The 16587-nt window shown below is 44.1% G+C and overlaps 1 protein-coding gene across 1 annotated transcript in view; it reads right to left on the bottom strand.

Annotated features, from left to right (window-relative positions):
• LOC138289871 (sodium/hydrogen exchanger 9B2-like) overlaps positions 1 to 13735 on the bottom strand; it is a 301774-nt gene extending 288039 nt beyond the window's left edge. The window contains exon 1 of the mRNA XM_069230202.1: positions 13501 to 13735. The gene's annotated coding sequence lies outside the window, so the exon portion shown is untranslated. The remainder of the gene's footprint in view (positions 1 to 13500) is intronic.
• Positions 13736 to 16587: the final 2852 nt, after the last annotated feature.

The raw sequence follows: 16587 nt of genomic DNA, 5'->3' as shown, positions 1-16587 counted from the left end.
TTTTCACTGTGTTGGTAGTTTCTATCCCCAAAAGTAGTCACCTAAAGGCACCGAGCATAACACATATTGCACAGGTTGGTGACGAGCGCTTTTAGCTGGTCATTAGTATTGTGACTACAGGCCAGTAGTTATAATTTTCATTGCTCTCACTGTGCTTTATCTTGCTGTAAAGCTAGAAGTGAGGGGTAGACTTTGATGTGACCTGGTAACTATATGAAAGCTGGCTGGGTTGTAAGCAAGCGGGGTGGGCAAAATCTGTGATGGCAATATATCCAGCATATTGGTTAATTTCAGGTGATTTCAACCTCAATTTATTCCCAGTCCAATTCAGGAACATATACAAACAATAGTAGCAGTGCCAAGTCAAAATATCCCTCCGCTCATGAAGAAAGATAACACTGGAGAGAAATAAAGACCTGTGAGGTAGCTGGACTATTTAATCTAAATGGATGGAATCTGGCTGATATCTCCCCTGCTTGGAGAAGAACCTCCGGAAAGGCGACTTCATATCTGGATTACACGCTGGTCAATCCACTCACTGTACAAGCATGTGAGCGATTTCAGAATCTTAGACTGCCCAGAGAGTGATCACGATCCCCAGATAATTAAGATAAGGTCAACAGTGTGCAAGCCAGAGAAAGTGGCATGCCTTAAGGGGAGACTGGCACAGAAAACCTTAAGCAACTGATATGGTCATCCAATTCTATCAAAAACCAAGCAGAAAAGGCAGTGTCCAATCTGGAGCTCATGGCCATGGGAACTACAAATCAGACAAAATATTTGGGAGGCCTTCGATAGGGGAACTTACAAGCCAAGGCTTCTAAAAAAAACAAAAAAAACAAGGGAGTCCAACTGGGACCCTGCAATGGCGTACAGATGCCACGCGCAGTGCGTATACGGTAGGCGGCTGTTAGCAGGCTGCTGAGGCAACTGTGCAAATCCCCGGAGGATGGAACATTACTAGGTGCCCTCCGGGAGCAAAGGAAGCTCCTAAAAAAGGAAATATGGTCTTTTAAAACCCTCCAGCAAAAAGCACTATGGGCTAAACTGCACTATGCGTCAGGACTATTAGATTCAAAATGTTTCTGGAAGCTGATTAATTCAATTGAAAAGAGTCCAAAAGCTGCCCACAATGCAAACATAAGCAAGGAAGTTTGGGTTGATCACTTGAAATCAAACTTCAAGGAAAGTCCCACTGGAGAAGTTGTGCCAGTTCAGTGGGAGAAGAATACCCAGGAACCTGATGATTTGAATTATTTGGTAATCACAGCATCAGAGATAATCAAGATCATTGGGAAATCACGATCTGACTGTGCACCTGGCCCTAATGGACTACCGCAAGCACTGTTTAAACAGTCAACAAAAAGATGGGCGGACTTTCTGGCCGCAATATTTAATCATCTTTTGTCAACTGGAATCGTGCCGGCTAGTTCAAAGGGTTCAATATTTCACCATATTTATAAAGGAGAGAGGGCTGCCTCACCAAGCAATTATAGACTAATTGCCATTTTAGATGTGAACGTTCAATAATTTTCTGTATACTAACTGCAGCATTTAGAGTATTGGTCCGTAGATAATGGCAGACTTCCTATAAACCAAACCGGTTTTTATTAAGAACCAAGGTACCTTAACAAACTTATGGCACTGGGTTTGATCATTAATAGAGCAAAGGCAACAGGGACCCTATTATATTTGTGTTTTGTTGATTTTAAAGCAGCTTTTGACTTTGTCACTTGTGGTAACTTTTGGGAAAAACTACAACAATGGGGCCTGCCCCTAACCATTCTGAATGCCACCAGATTACTTTATTCTGATACATGGGTGAAAGTTAAGCTTGGGATATCTTGCATTTATCTAGGGCAGTCAAAACAACAGCTGGTTTAAAACAAGGCTGTGTTATAGGACCAATCCTTTTTAATCTTTACATCACAGTATTAAGCAGCCACTCTGGCCATTCACCCACACTTGGGGGCCAACAACTATCTAATCTGATATATGCGGACGACCTGCTATTGCTTAGCAACTCCAGGATAGGTATGCAAAAATTGATGAATAGCTTAGCAGGGTATACAAAAATAAATGAGTTGGAAATAAACCAGAGTAAAACAAAAATGACTGTCCTCAACTGTAGACACTCCAATCAGCGTAAGTGGCATTTAAATGGAAAGATAATAGAGGAAGTGGCCACCTACACGTACCTAGGGGTCAAGACAGAGTCAAGAGGAACCAATGCATGCTACAGGGAAATAATAATGAATAAAGCGCAATCTTTAAATCATGCCTATCGAATTTTAGCAAAGACCACCCAAGGGCATACCCTTAAACTGCTAACAGCAGTAATGTGAGTGAAATTATTATGAATGCTCTCTTACGGCACAGAAATAATGAGAGGGGCAGAGGAAGCTCTCCTGGATAAACTTATGGTAAAATCCTACAAGCATGTTTTCCAGTCACCTAGGTCAGCATCCCCGGCCCAGGTTAGAATGGAATCACTAGTAAGGCGGTCATTGGCTAGATCTGCAGCGTTTATTAAATGTTGCCGCAAATTTCGTCACGCTATGCTAGCCAATTTAGTATGGCAGTAAATGAACCTTGAAAGGGGCAAAAGTAATTATAAAGAGTATTTAGAAAAAGGTATAAAGCAGCTGGATTTGGAAGACTTATGGGATTAGACACTGCCTAGTCCAGTATTAAGAAAGTAGTGTAAAAAGAAATCAAGCTACAAAGCTGGCTAGGAGATAGGGAGGAACTAGCTAAAAGATCCCATGGATAGTTAGTTCTTAAATCATTGAAAACACACAAAGAATCACCAATGACGGCCGCACCGTATACTTTGAAAATTAAACGTTTCTTAAGGCTAAGGGTAGGAGATATGACGATGTCAGATCTCACGCCAAAATGCAAGAATATGTCTCAAAGAGCCAATCAGGAATGCCGCTCATGTCACCTCATGGTGGAAACATTAGAGCATGTGGTCTGCATTTGTCCAACCTTGGCTATTCAAAGAAGAAAACTGATGAAAAAAGAATTCAAAGCCTTAGGAATCAGATCAGGCAAACAGGCCCTAATCGAAGCACTTGATCCAAGAAATTAAATCCTGAACATTAGGCTGGTCTAATTTTTGTACATCTTTACTTCCCTTACTGCTACCTTGAGAATCCAGTAATCCCAGCAACTGGGATGCCAATAGAGCAGAGTCTCTCCATAGAGATTGGGTTGGAAATTGTATACTGTTGTTGAGGATTAATTGCGTAACATTTAATCAGTATTTGGTTACCATGCTGAAGGAACCTATTGCACTTTTTTGCCAGTTTTACACATTAAGTAAGTTAGTAACTTTAAATACTAAATGATTTTTATATCCTGTCCCCAGGAACTTATGGCTGCAGACTAAAAAACACCTAAAAACATGATCTAAGGACCGGTTCTACCTATAATCTTAGTAGCGATGAATGACGTCGGGGGGTTCCCCTGTTGTGTAGGCATTTTAGTTATAGTTCCATATATGTTATTTTTGCAAACTAGGCCTGCGGCTGTGCACTTTAACCTAGACATATTTTATTCTGCTTCATTTATTATTTTAACAATAGGCACATTTGTGGTCTTGTTTCATTTCTCTTTAGCTGTTCTTTGCCTAGGTCAGCACTGCATTCTTAAACAAGGCATTTCTTTCACTGTGCTTTTCTCAAGGCTGCAGTAAGATAGGTTGCTGGTAAACGTGGTAACACTTTGTCTCTAGTGTTCATAGAAACACACACATCCTTACGTAGGGACATTTTCTCAGAACATCAGCTGTTTTATTATAAAAACACTTCTCTGCCTCATACACGTTAGAGGGAAATTCCAGCCAGATGGACACAACTGTATGCTGATTGTTGAACGCTTCGCTATAGCTGCTTATGTAGACTACAGGCCTCTTGCTCAGGTATGAGGGATGATGTCTTCCCAGGAGAACCTGAAGAGCAGAACTAGAGCTTAACATGCTGTGCTCTTACATAGCCTAGGTAGGAATTATTTTAATTACTCTAGTGACAATATGGTAGCGTTATTTTTATGCTTTACTCTCCTTGTCACAATTTTAATCCTGTCATGCTTCATCGTCCTGGTTATTGCAGTACATGCTTTATTATCTAAGATGCAGTTGCTTCATTAAAACCTTATTGAAACATATACTGCCTCTGTCCTTGTATATGTGAGACTAATGTAAATGAGAGAAACGGATGCAATCTGAGTGACCACGATTTCCCTGAGGAATCAATTGTGTCATGTGCTCGGCTGCCCAATCATACCTGCTCTTGGATGGAGATGAAGCACTGCTAGTTAGCTGGAGCAAAACCTGGATTAGGCCGACAGGTGTCACCTGTAGTGGGTCAGACTCAGTCCCCCACAGTGCAAGTGATTCTGCTGCTTGAATCCAGTAGAATAATGAGAGCCTACGCAACAACCCTATGTCTTACCGTGATCTTAACTTTTTTTATATGCTTGGTAAAGGCTCTTGTGGGAGGTTAACAGATCCAAAGGACACAGGAGGGGCAATCTCGTGTTTTACTATGATTTTAAACCATGTTTTATATTTAGAAATTGACTCACGGGGTCATCATATTTATTGCACTGATTATGTCTTTTTGCACTGATTATGCCCTGTGCTATTTATATGGAGATGGCATGTTTATGATTTTTATTAACTTACAAATTTAGTGAAAGGGTAATAGCAGATATTTTAGCAAACCTACAGCAAACTATGGGCCACATGCTGGTAGGTTCCAAATTGCGACTTGCAAATTGCGAGTCAGAGCGAGTCGCAAACTAGAATGAAGGATGGTGTCCCTGACACCATCTGCAACTCGCAAGGGGGTCGCAAAGGCCCACCTCATTAATATTCATGATGTGGGTCGCAATTTTGCGACCCCCTTGCCAGTGGCGGCATTCACAGGGATGGTGGCCTGCTGTGGACAGCAAACCACCATGTCTGTGACTGCTTTTTAATAAAGCAGTTTTTTTTTTTTTTTGTAATGCAGCCTGTTTACCAACGAAAAATAAAAAGTTTTTGTTTCATTTTTTCAGAGCAGGCAAAACTGAAAAAATGTTTGCAGTTCCACTCACAACGGGGAAGGGGTCCCATTGGGACCCATTCCCTTTTGCGAATGGGTTACCACCCATTTCAAATGGGTGCAAACTGCATTCGCGATCACAAAGCAATCCTGCTTTGCACTGCGACTCGCAATTAGGAAGGGCATACCACTTCCTAATTGCGACTCTCAAACCTGTTTTGCGATTCGGTAACCAGGTTACCGAATCGCAATACGGGTTTTGTGCATTGCAAAACGCTTCCTACATCTGGCCCTAAGCTACTTACCAATATAGCATCTTGGCACTTGCAGGTTACAGACAGATCTATGCAAAAAACACTGAAATCCAATGCATCATTTTATTGAGATTGTAATATGTCAGTATGAAGGTTGAACTCATTGCTTTGCAGCAGGTACATTAATTATCTAGGATATTTTATGATGATTAAAAATGTGACCACATGATTATATCAGAGGTCCAAAACTATCAGCTCTAATTTAACTCCTCAAAAACTAAAATAATGACCTGTGGATCTTGGCAAAACTATAACCCTACATCCTCTAAAGGTGAGACCATCAGAGATCACATTGACTGAAATATAAATACATGGCAATATTGTGCTCTTCTATTTTTACTTCAATTCAGAGTCAACAAAGTGATGAGGGACTCATTTTACACAATGAGAGGACCACAACATACCCTTCCCTAGTTACAGCACTCCATAGGCTACATGCAACACTAACCATAGCAATCTAATGTCTACATTATGCACATGGTTTCAGTTTCATACTCACTAGCATATCAATAAGCAGCCTACAAAAAAATCAAAATATGGCAGCCAGACGGAATCAACTTACCTTGGCTTTCAGGGCATTACTCTTCCACACTGGCATGAAGCATACCCTTCAAAGCCATGGGCACTGCACACTGTGTGGCTCTTGGCTAGGAAAACCTTCCCACAATCCAAATTCAGATTATGCAGATAAAACAGAAACCTCAAATCAAGTATGACTCAGTCTTGACGGTTCCCCCTTTTACAAAAACACAGGTAGGTGGAAACTCTTTCTGAGTATAGACATACAAATATGGAACATACTACTCAAGAGAATAAGTGCCATCAAAGCCACCACAAATTCAGGAGAAACCTAAAAACTTGGCTATTCCCAAAGTCTGGACCGAAGCGACCCTCAGACCACATAGCTACCCAGCCTGCAAAACTATTCTCATATTCCTTTTGATTATCACCCCACAAATAAGAAGCGCCTGCAAGCTTCCACGCCGAGTCTGGAGAACACTCTCCAGGCTCAACATAGAAACTCAAACGTTCTACCAAGATTGTTGTATCATGCATACACAACAGACGTACTAACTAATCACTAGATTATCTGGAAAATGATTTGGGTCTGTGACAAGAGGTAAGAAAGCACCATCTTAGCTATAATTTACCCTTAGAGTTGCTAGGTACACATAGATCTCTGCCGCACATCTTTTGAACCCAGGCTCAGGGTGTAATAATCCCACCTTGCTAACTAGAGGGCAACTTGAAGAGAATGCTAATTTCTTAGTACATTTGGGTGCTGCCCTACCTCTTTTTCTGCTGCCAGTCCAAGGGTCTGTAGGCAAAGCCCTGTTTTGCCATAGCAGCTATACTGCTTAGAGTGGCAAAGACAATTAAAATAAACTGCACATTTCTGATGGGCTTGCAGAATACAGTTTATCAGATATGGACAGTGTGCTGCTCAGAGTGCTCTTGCACAATACTCAGTTAGAGAGATTGTTAGAAATTGGGTTTCTGGTTGGTTAGGGTACGCACCCAAACCAGGCAGAACCCACCCACTCTGGTCAGAGCAAGGGAGTTAAACACCAGAGATAACCCCTGCTCACCCCCTTGGTAGCTTGGCACGAGCAGTCAGGCCTATCCCTAGAAGCAATGTGTTAAGCATTTGCACAACACACACAAGTGACACAGTACATACACTGCAGAGGGAACATAACACCAAGTTATATAAAAATAAACTGTATTGCATAAAACATCATTGGACCAAACACATCATCTCAGTTATTCTCTGCTACACAAGCAGTTGTCAGAACATCACACGGTTATTAGTACTCTGAAAAAGCCAGCAGCAGTCACATAAAACACATAGGTTTCTGGTTATTCTGCAACACAAGGAGTAGTCAGGTTGTCATCATTATTATCAAGAATGTACATGCTAGGATGAACAAATCACCAATAAATGCACATGGCATAGAAAGCTCATTATCATGTATGCCCAGACATCATCAGGGGTGCACCTAAAATGAAACATTCCCCTTAGGCACATGTCACAACATAATACCATGCATGTCAAGTTATGCTCCTAGATGCACACATTATGGAAATGTGTGTGTTCCCCCCTCGACCTGGTTAGCATGAAAGGTAATTACTATCTGGTCATAGCCAGGAGAAACAACAGTCGATCACGGAGGGTAGGAGTCCCACTATCTCCCCTCCTAGAAAAAGGCTATAGCGTCTCAGTGCTTCTTTTATGGTAGTCGCAGAAGGTTCCGGAAAGGCTGGGCAGGCAACGGACCTCTGGCGAGGGTTTCCTCCCTGTCCTGCCAGCCCTACAATCTTACCACCATACCGAAACCAAGAGGGCTTATCCTCCGCAAACATGATCCCCCCCAAACATGGAATCTCACCAGGAAGCAGCTCACCTGGTGGGTGACCCCACTCCTCACTTGGGGATCGCCTCCGCCAAGCAACCCACAGTCGGGCGGCGTTCTCTGTCCCTGAGGACCTCGTGTCTCCATTCCAGGAAAGGCGCCTCAGTGGGACAAGCCTCCTGACTCGGGACTCCGCTGTAATCCAACTTGGGCTCTCTGGTCCTCCCAGGGCCGGGGGAGCCCTCCATGATCCTCTGCCGAGCGGGACGCTCACAAAGAAAACACAGGAGCTGCCATGCGGCTAACAGCTCTGGCCTGTCTTCTCCTGGGGCCGCGGCAGTGAGGTTCTTAAAAGCAGGTGCTTGCCTGTGCCCCTGTGCACTCCCCAAAGCTCTCCTTGCTTCAGGGGCACCTCACGGGGCACGCACGGCCACACTAGCTGCACGGCTTCTCGTGGGGCATAGTGTCAAGTTACTACAACACGGGCGTGTTTCCAGCACTTGGGGGCAGATGCCCATGAAGCGCTTCTCACACGCTGGGACTCCAAATCCTCCTCCAACGCTCTGATTCATAAAATAAAGTGCTCCTCATGCAGGGGGAAAACTGAAAGTCAAACACCCTTCCAGCACTTTAAGGAGAAATGCAGGGAAATGGGGGCACACCACCCAGCCCCTGGAGACAACACAATGGGGCACAGGGCGGCAGAGTCCAAGCAAGCAGGCCAGCTCAAAGGTTTGCAAGCAGTGACAGTTCCTCTTAGTGACCTAACATGTCACCGATCAGCACAACAGCAGCAGTCCCAAGGCGGTTCCTGGTGAGTCCCTCCAGCAGTATACCGTGTCCAGGTCACTCCATTAATGTCTCAAAATATGTGGAAAATCCCTTGTACTTATACTCATTTTGTGCAGTCTCCACAAAAGAGGGAGAAGGAGTTCCAACCAGTACTAACTGGTACCAGGAGTGTCCCCTCTGTCCTCCGGCACAGGCTCCAGACATCAGTGAGGGGTAAACAAGCCCTTTGCGTTAGGTCAGGGCACTGCCTTTACAACTGCCTGTGTGCCCTGCCTCTCCCAACCCAGGACGACCACTGAATATGCAGATGCACCTCTGTGACACCACCCCACTCTCTGTGTACAGGCTGTCTGAAAAGTATGCACAAAGCCTACCTGTCACTCTGCCCCAGACATGGATTGTTGTCAAGCTGCAAAACACCAGAGTCATAAGCACAGAGAAATGCCCACTTTCTAAAAGTGGCATTTCTATAATGGTAATTAAAAATCCACCTACACCAGTAAGCACCATATTTCTCACTACCAATACAACCATACCAAACATGCGTACATTACCCCTCGTAAATCAGACAACACTACCTAGACCAAATAGGTTGGTTGGCATTACAAGTATAGGCCATATAACAAGGCAATATGTCCTACCTTCTAGATACATACCACCCTTCACATAGGGCTATCTAAGGCCTGCCATAAGGGTGACTTACATGTAGTAAAAGCGGAGTTCCAGGCCTGGCGATGGCAGGTTCCTGTGGCAGTAAACTGTGCATGCAGACCCTGCGCTAGAAGGTTTGAGACAGGTTTGAAAGGCTACTTCTGTGGGTGGTGCAAGCTGCGCTTTAGGCCCACTAGTAGCTTTTAATTTACACGCCCTGGGTATAGGGATACCAGGGTACAAGGGACGTATAGGTAAGTTAAATGTGCCAATTAGGTATAAGCCAATCATGCCAAATTTAGAAGGCACAGCACCGATCAGCAGTAATAAAGTGCTCAAAGTCCTAGAGCCAACAAGAGGTCAGAAAAATTAGTAGGAGGAAGGCAAAAAGTTTTGGGATGACCCTTAAAAAGGGCCAGGTCCAACAGAGAAAAAAACTAATTTTGTGGTCACACCTGTTCAGCTGGGAGCCAGGCCCTAAGTGAGACTGAGAGTCGCATTTACATTTCAATCAGACACTGCTCCATCAATCACATTGCAAGTGTGATGCAGGGGGTGTCACACAACAGGAATGGTTAAAGTACTGGGAAGCAGAGGCAACCTGAGTAGTGTGATGCTTCACAAGGTAATGAGAGTGAGTATGCATAAGTATGAAAAAAATTGCATGCAGCTGTGCGTGTGTGTGTGTTAGACCGGTTAGCCTTACGGTGTGTCCCCCCCCAAACAGTTGCCTTCTCCCCTCCTGTATTGCTGAATTTGTTTTGTTGCCTTAGGACTCTGTGCACTTTACCACTGCGAACCCGTGCAAAAGTGCATGTGCTTACTCCCTAAACATGGTTATATTTCTTACACATTTTTAATTTGCTTATAAGTCCTTAGTAAAGTATTATATAATGCACCCAGGGCCAGTAATTTAAATGCAACCAGTGGGTCCACAGAACTTATTGTGTTATGCACTTAAGCAGCCCTTTAAAATATCTCTGACCTGACCTGCCAATGCAGCATGTGTGTGGTTCTAAACTGCCAATTCAAATTGGCAAAATAAACTTTTTGCCAAGCCTAAAACTCCCTTTTGAAAACTTGTAAGGCACCCCTAGGGTAGCTGCTAAACATCCCATTGGACAGAGTGCACTGTATTTAAAAACGCTGGACATATTCTTTTAAGTTTTACATGTTCTGGAAGTGAAAAACATATACAGTTGTCTTTCACTACTGTGGGGTCTACCTCTCCCACAGAATAACATTAGGGTAACTTATTACATTTAATAAGGTATAACGTTTGTTTGGAAACATGTAGGGATGTCATGTTTGGTGTCGAATTAATTTAAAATCCTCTTTAACGGTAAACTTGATTTTTAAGTCACAAATCTGAAAATGGCACTATAAGAAATGTGGCATTTTCTTGTACCAGCCCTTTGGTGCCTGGAGCCTACTCCCTAAGTCACATAACTAGGTGTAGTTGGAAATTGTCCTTTGTGTATTCCTCCCAGTAAGTAAGACAAAGGGGTTCTGGGTGTTGGCAGGATTAGAGGGGAAGAGCTGTGCACAGCCCCAGTTACATTTTAACTGAGGTGGTGCCTCATTTTCAAGGAGGTGCCTCAGAACACAGACAAGGAACTTCCCATTAAAAACTTTTGTGAGCCCTGACCCAGTGGAGCCCAGGCACAGAGGCAGGACATTCCTGAAACATCTGTTGGGGAGAAAACTCTACAGAATTCTTCCACTTCAGAGCATGCACTAGATATAAAATTAGAGCCCTCTGACCCTCTCACAGTTCACTTCTGGACCTGCGGTGGGCTTTCAGAGGACTGCCCTGCAGAGGACTCTCAAAAGACTCCCCTGCTGCGTGAAGCCTGCTGTATACTTCAGAGGGCTGTCCTGCTGCTCCAAGAGGACTGCCCTGCTCTGTGAAGATTGCCCTGCACCCTCAGCGGGCTGCACTGCTCCTTGAGACCTGCTTTCTTTTGAACTCAGGACCACCAGAGTGACTCCAAGGGCTAGTTTGTTGGCCTCCTGTTCAGAGTTAAAAGGACACAAAAAGTTTCAACAACATGCAAAGTGCACCTGGACCCAGTCTGAAGCCCGCCCTGACCCTCTAAGTGGTGCCCCAAGTCCTGGACCCTTAGAAGTGGTGCTGAAGATGCCCAATCTTCCAAAAGCAAAACTTGGCACTAATAATTGTACTGTTAAAAAGTGCTCTATGAACGGGGAAGAGACTGTGACCTACCCACCCTAGGTGCATTGCCAATCAGCCTGCCTTAGCACTAGCTCCAGCTACATTCTTCTCTGCAGAAGCAGATGCTGTCCGCAGATCCTCTCTGGAAGGGTATCGGCCTCCTGGAGCCCTCAGTGTCGCTCCCCTTAAGATTTTTGTCTTCCAAAAAAGAGACTAAGTCAGAAAGTAGAAATCTTCACTGTGACTTCGTCCAGTGGCTCCCAGATGACAACGCTGGCTACCATGCCCTTCTGAACTTTACCTTCTCAGACACCTTTCTCTGAAATTTCAGTTAAGTCTGAAAGTAAGCTGAGACTGGGCCAAGTCCACTTCTTGTATCCGAACCACGCTCCATCACAGTTGGCCATTACTTTCAACTTAGACATGCTCTCACACAACTAGATGTCAGCAGTTTGCGATTTGATCTTTTATACGCTGAATTGTACTAAAAACTTTAACACTGGTTCTACTAAACCGATTTTCGTAATTTTGGTGTCAAATAAAGTATTAAATGTTACACTATTTTTCTAAATTTGTGTGGGATTGTCCTTGTGCTGTGTTTTCACTTTATTACTGTTTATTTGATGCACAAATGCTTTACACATTGCCTCCACGTTAAGGCTGACTGCTTTTGTGCCAAGCTAACAGAGTTTAACTCACAGATTAACTTAGTAACTTTTGTGGTTCACCCCCTCAAACAATAACTCAGTTTCTCAGCGAGAGAAAGAGAGTGTGTGTGTGTGTGTGTACAGGTTTTGCGGGGCGTGTGTATGCGTGTGAGGATGATGCTTCCACCGCCCACTCCTGGTATAATATTCGCAATGGCACAATGGTGAACATTCATGACATGCTGCGGGGATCTCTTGGTGATGGCACTGTAACTGAAACAATGACAGAAGTATGGGCACACACTTACATTTGTAAAAAAATAATAGAATATGACCATTCACGGCTGCAGGCTTATGAGAAATATATTTTAAAAATTAAGCACTGGCATTTTTCCCAATTGTAGGCTATTGTAATTTACCACACCTTTTGGAGTTACTGTCCCACTCTTGAAAGCGAAGTCTAGGCATTTTAATGTACCCTTTATTGTTTGCCATTAACATTCTGTACTGTCCTTTGTTGGTTTTCAGCGAGGAATTAAGAGCGAACTAGACAAGCCCAACTTTACATAGTAGCTGTAATGATTTCCTTTTATCTGTTCGCTATTTTTATACCATGCTCACCTGCTGCTAACAGGTTGCATTTGCCTATGTTGAAGTGCCTACTCATTTGGAACACTTGTTTTCCAGGCTGTGTGTTCCTTTCATCCATCACCAGATGCCCCTTGCTTCTTTATCTCCCTCAATTATGCAGGTTATTTTCCTCGCCACAGTCTCTTCTCTTTCTCCTTTTTGTGTTATCTTCTCCATGCATTTTAACATTTTAGAGCAGGCAAGTGGGAGATTTGAAAAAGTAGTCGGGAGAAGGTATTTCCCCACTGACTTATATTGGAGCAGAAGTAATCTGCCTGAATCAGGGCTATAGGTATGTATGATGATAGACAACCAGCATTTCATCTTTGGCAGTTTAATAACAGTGCAAACAAAAATAGTGCATACAAAAACAGAGTTATAAACTCTGTTTTTGTTTGCACTATGTAAAACTGACACAAATGAAACGTTGAAGCATGTCACATGCCCTAATGTACCCCTCCAAGAATTGAGGACAAACATTTATCTTTGATGTCAGAGGTAATTCTTGGAGAGAGAGGCTGGAGCGTCCTTGACAAGCATTTTATTCTTGCCAGTTTTCCAAAACTCTGAAATCAGATTTCTGCATGCAGCAATCGGGGGCAGAGACTAGCCTCGAAATCGGTAGTCTCCCGCCTGAATCGGGAGGGTTGGCATGTATGCCTTGCTCTGAGTCAAATTCTTATGAGGAAAAATATATTCCGGTCCTCAAAAATGAATGCCGGTTGAGCCCTCTTTCTACCACCCGATTAAACTAAGCACCGAAAAGGTCACTTCCTCTCCATGACGTAACACAAGTGGGAAGAGGCTGATTTGAGGAGGAGGAGAACCCAGAGGGGTAGAGAAGCAGTATCTTCTGACAGTTCACAGGGGATGGTGTTTACTCACCACCAGAACACGGAGCAGCGACGACACCCGGGTGGAAACAGCCGCTACCTTGGTCTTCCTCGGGCACGGGAGAGCGGACCGGCGGCAGGGACGAGAAGGATAGATGCCCCACGGGTGGAGGGCACGGGAAAAGCACGCATCACCAGCTAATCCCTACCCGAAGCGGACGTAGTAGGTGCTATAAAAGAGGTGTTGAGCATAACTGTGAGCCGGCTGCTGTCTCTGGATGGGGGGCGGAGAGGGGGCGGGCCGAGCCCAAGGAGGCGGGCTTCAGGGATGATGAGACAGAGCTTGGCAACGGACAGTAGCAGGGTAGAAACGGAGAAGGGGCGCTCTCTCACACTAACGTCAATAAAACTCGCTCTGAAACACACACAAAACAGAACTTCTTATTAATCTAATTACAATTTACACAGCGGGTGGTTCCACTCCCCAGTCCACGTTTCACATGTGTGGACATGCGGTCCATCCAGTCCTGCATGCTACAAAACTGCCGAAATATAGGGACATCCAACCAGTAAACTATATTTTGAAAGATCACCGCATAGCTGTGGAGTAATATACATTTTTACGGTAAGTAATGTCAAACATTTCTACATTTGTCTACACGTCTACATTTGTAGGGCAAATATTGTCAAACCTTTGGCAATAGTATTTAATTTGAAAATAGTAAATAGAGGATGCTGCCTCCCACACAAGGAGAGTGAGTATGCGAAATAAAAGACGGATCAGTACTTGGCCAATTTATGTAAAATGCAAATATTGGAGTTGCATGCACTTGTGTTTGGAGGGCATTGAACCAAGCAAACGACATAAAAAGGGTCATTGTGTTAGATGACCACAGGACCAAATACCGTGGTTGTAACGTAGAAAGTGTTCTGAAGATTTTCCCTTTTGAACTTATGTGCAGAGCTGCGGTTTCCTTTCTCTTTTGGCTCTTTTGTTGTCGCCCTGAAGCATGAGCACTTTTGTTTGCATGCCATCTGCACCTTGGCAACTTAGATAGAGGAGGAAATATACAACTGCTACTGGAGCATGATACTCAGTGCCCGAAAGGGTGGCAGTCTTTGTTTTTTAGCTGTCATGCTCTCTCGGGATATTGTAATTACACCTTTTCCTTTATCGATGTGCTTGTTTCAGTGGACTGAGGCATGCAGAACGTGGATGGCTGGAAGTTTCAGGCATTGGCATGCCTCCGTATCGAAACTGTACATAGTACATAGTACTGACGTTGGAGGACGGTTTAAGAGCAATGACGCATTAGCTCACTGAAGCACAAAGTTAGAAATTTTCTAGATTCATTCAAGCTAAAGAGAAATAGAGTGTCTGTCAAACTCGAAGCAGGGAGGGAGAACGTGGGTCTACCGAGAGATTGTGTCTTGCTGGAAGGCGCGAATAACCAGGCCAACTTTGAGAGCAAAATACCGTTTTATTAGGACAGGTATGCAGACTTCAAAACTTTATTTACAAACATTTATCACCCCCCCCACACTAAAACAATAAAATTCCTGACCCCCCTTAAGCCTCACCCAAACAATGAATAGCCCCCTCCATCATCCAAACATTCATTCTTCGTCATCACCTTCTTTCATTTGCTACCCTTACAACTCAACTCAACCATCAGTCCCTTGTATTCCCTCTGCCATGTCTACCATCCAAGGTCCCCAACCCTTCCAGCCTGTCTTGAGCTCCTCCCATTCTGCAGCCTGTCCTAAGCGACAACTAAATAAAGTCTGCCTACCTACCCCTTCAAAACAACCCAATCCCTGACCAATTGCATAACCCCAGGGAAGGGAGGTTGGGGACAAAACCTATTAGCAGCCTACCTCCAGGACCACGTGCTAAAAGGGGCCAAGCATCTGGGGACAGCAACACCAACTGCCTATAAACCCTGCCCCAAGCCCAGACTAACCAATGACCTTCCCTTGGTGGCCTGGGTCACACCATCTGCCTGAAGAACTCCGGGGTGGACATCCTTGGGATGCCACCACCGTTACCCCATCGGGCAGGAAGACATGAATAACCAGACCAATTTTGAGAGCAAAAGGCTGTTTTATTAGGACGGGTATGCAGACTTCGGAACTTCTATTTATAAACATTTATCAAAACTCCCTGTCTCATTATTACAATAAAATTCTTGACCCCCAACCTTAAGCCTCACCCCCAACAATAAACAGTCCCCCATCCATCATCCAAACATTCATTCTTTGCCATCCACTCTGTCATTCACTGTCCTTTCAACTCTACCCACTATTGCTCCCCTGTATTCCGTCTGCCATGCCAACCCTGCAAGGCTTCTAACCCTTCCGACCTGTCTTGATTTCCTCCCTTTCTGCCACAAGGAAAAATCCCTGTCAAGGCATTTTTCCAGTCCTTCCTTTTCGCTACAACAGCTGTCAACAATAACTTGACAACAAAAATTCAACTTGACACAAGGCTGTCGCCATAACAGCCACTAATACCATCCCCTCCTGGTCAACACCTTGGTCAATGTGTCTTTTATCTCCAGTAAATATAACTCATTCCCTATAAAAGAGAGCTGCACCCTATCCTGCCTGAAAAATTAAAAATCATTCTTCATGATGTGAATGTTCTGTCCATCCTACACCCCTGGCTTTACAAAAATGTTGCATATCCCTATTCACCTACCTCCTAGCTTCCTCCACTGCTGAATATGTAATAGTACCTCGCCTGACCTTTCTAGGGACAAACCCTGTCCAAAAAACGCAAGTACCTGAACATGACTTTCCTGTCAAATCCAAATCCCTTTTCATCTCCTTCATTATACCCAATCCTGATTCTCTCACCAAATCATTTCATCCCAGATGTGTAATCAAAATATCAAGAGACGTTCAAGCTACAATCAGATTTCATAAGCAAGGCAGAAGCTGACCCCTCTTCATACCCCCCGCCTTCCAGGCCCCCGACTCCAGATGAACATTATCAAAACTAAAACACAGGTTGTGCCCCCATGGCCTCTTCCCTCCATGCTTAGCTGTCCACTTTATGAAGGAATGCCCCACAATCCAAATGGATAAGGCCACCAGAGACAGTCCCGCCACACAACCTAGAAGCAGAAGAAAATAT

The sequence above is a fragment of the Pleurodeles waltl genome, chromosome 1_1, assembly GCF_031143425.1.
Source record: "Pleurodeles waltl isolate 20211129_DDA chromosome 1_1, aPleWal1.hap1.20221129, whole genome shotgun sequence".
Classification (NCBI taxonomy): Eukaryota; Metazoa; Chordata; class Amphibia; order Caudata; family Salamandridae; genus Pleurodeles; species Pleurodeles waltl.
This window is presented reverse-complemented; position numbering and strand designations above follow the sequence as displayed.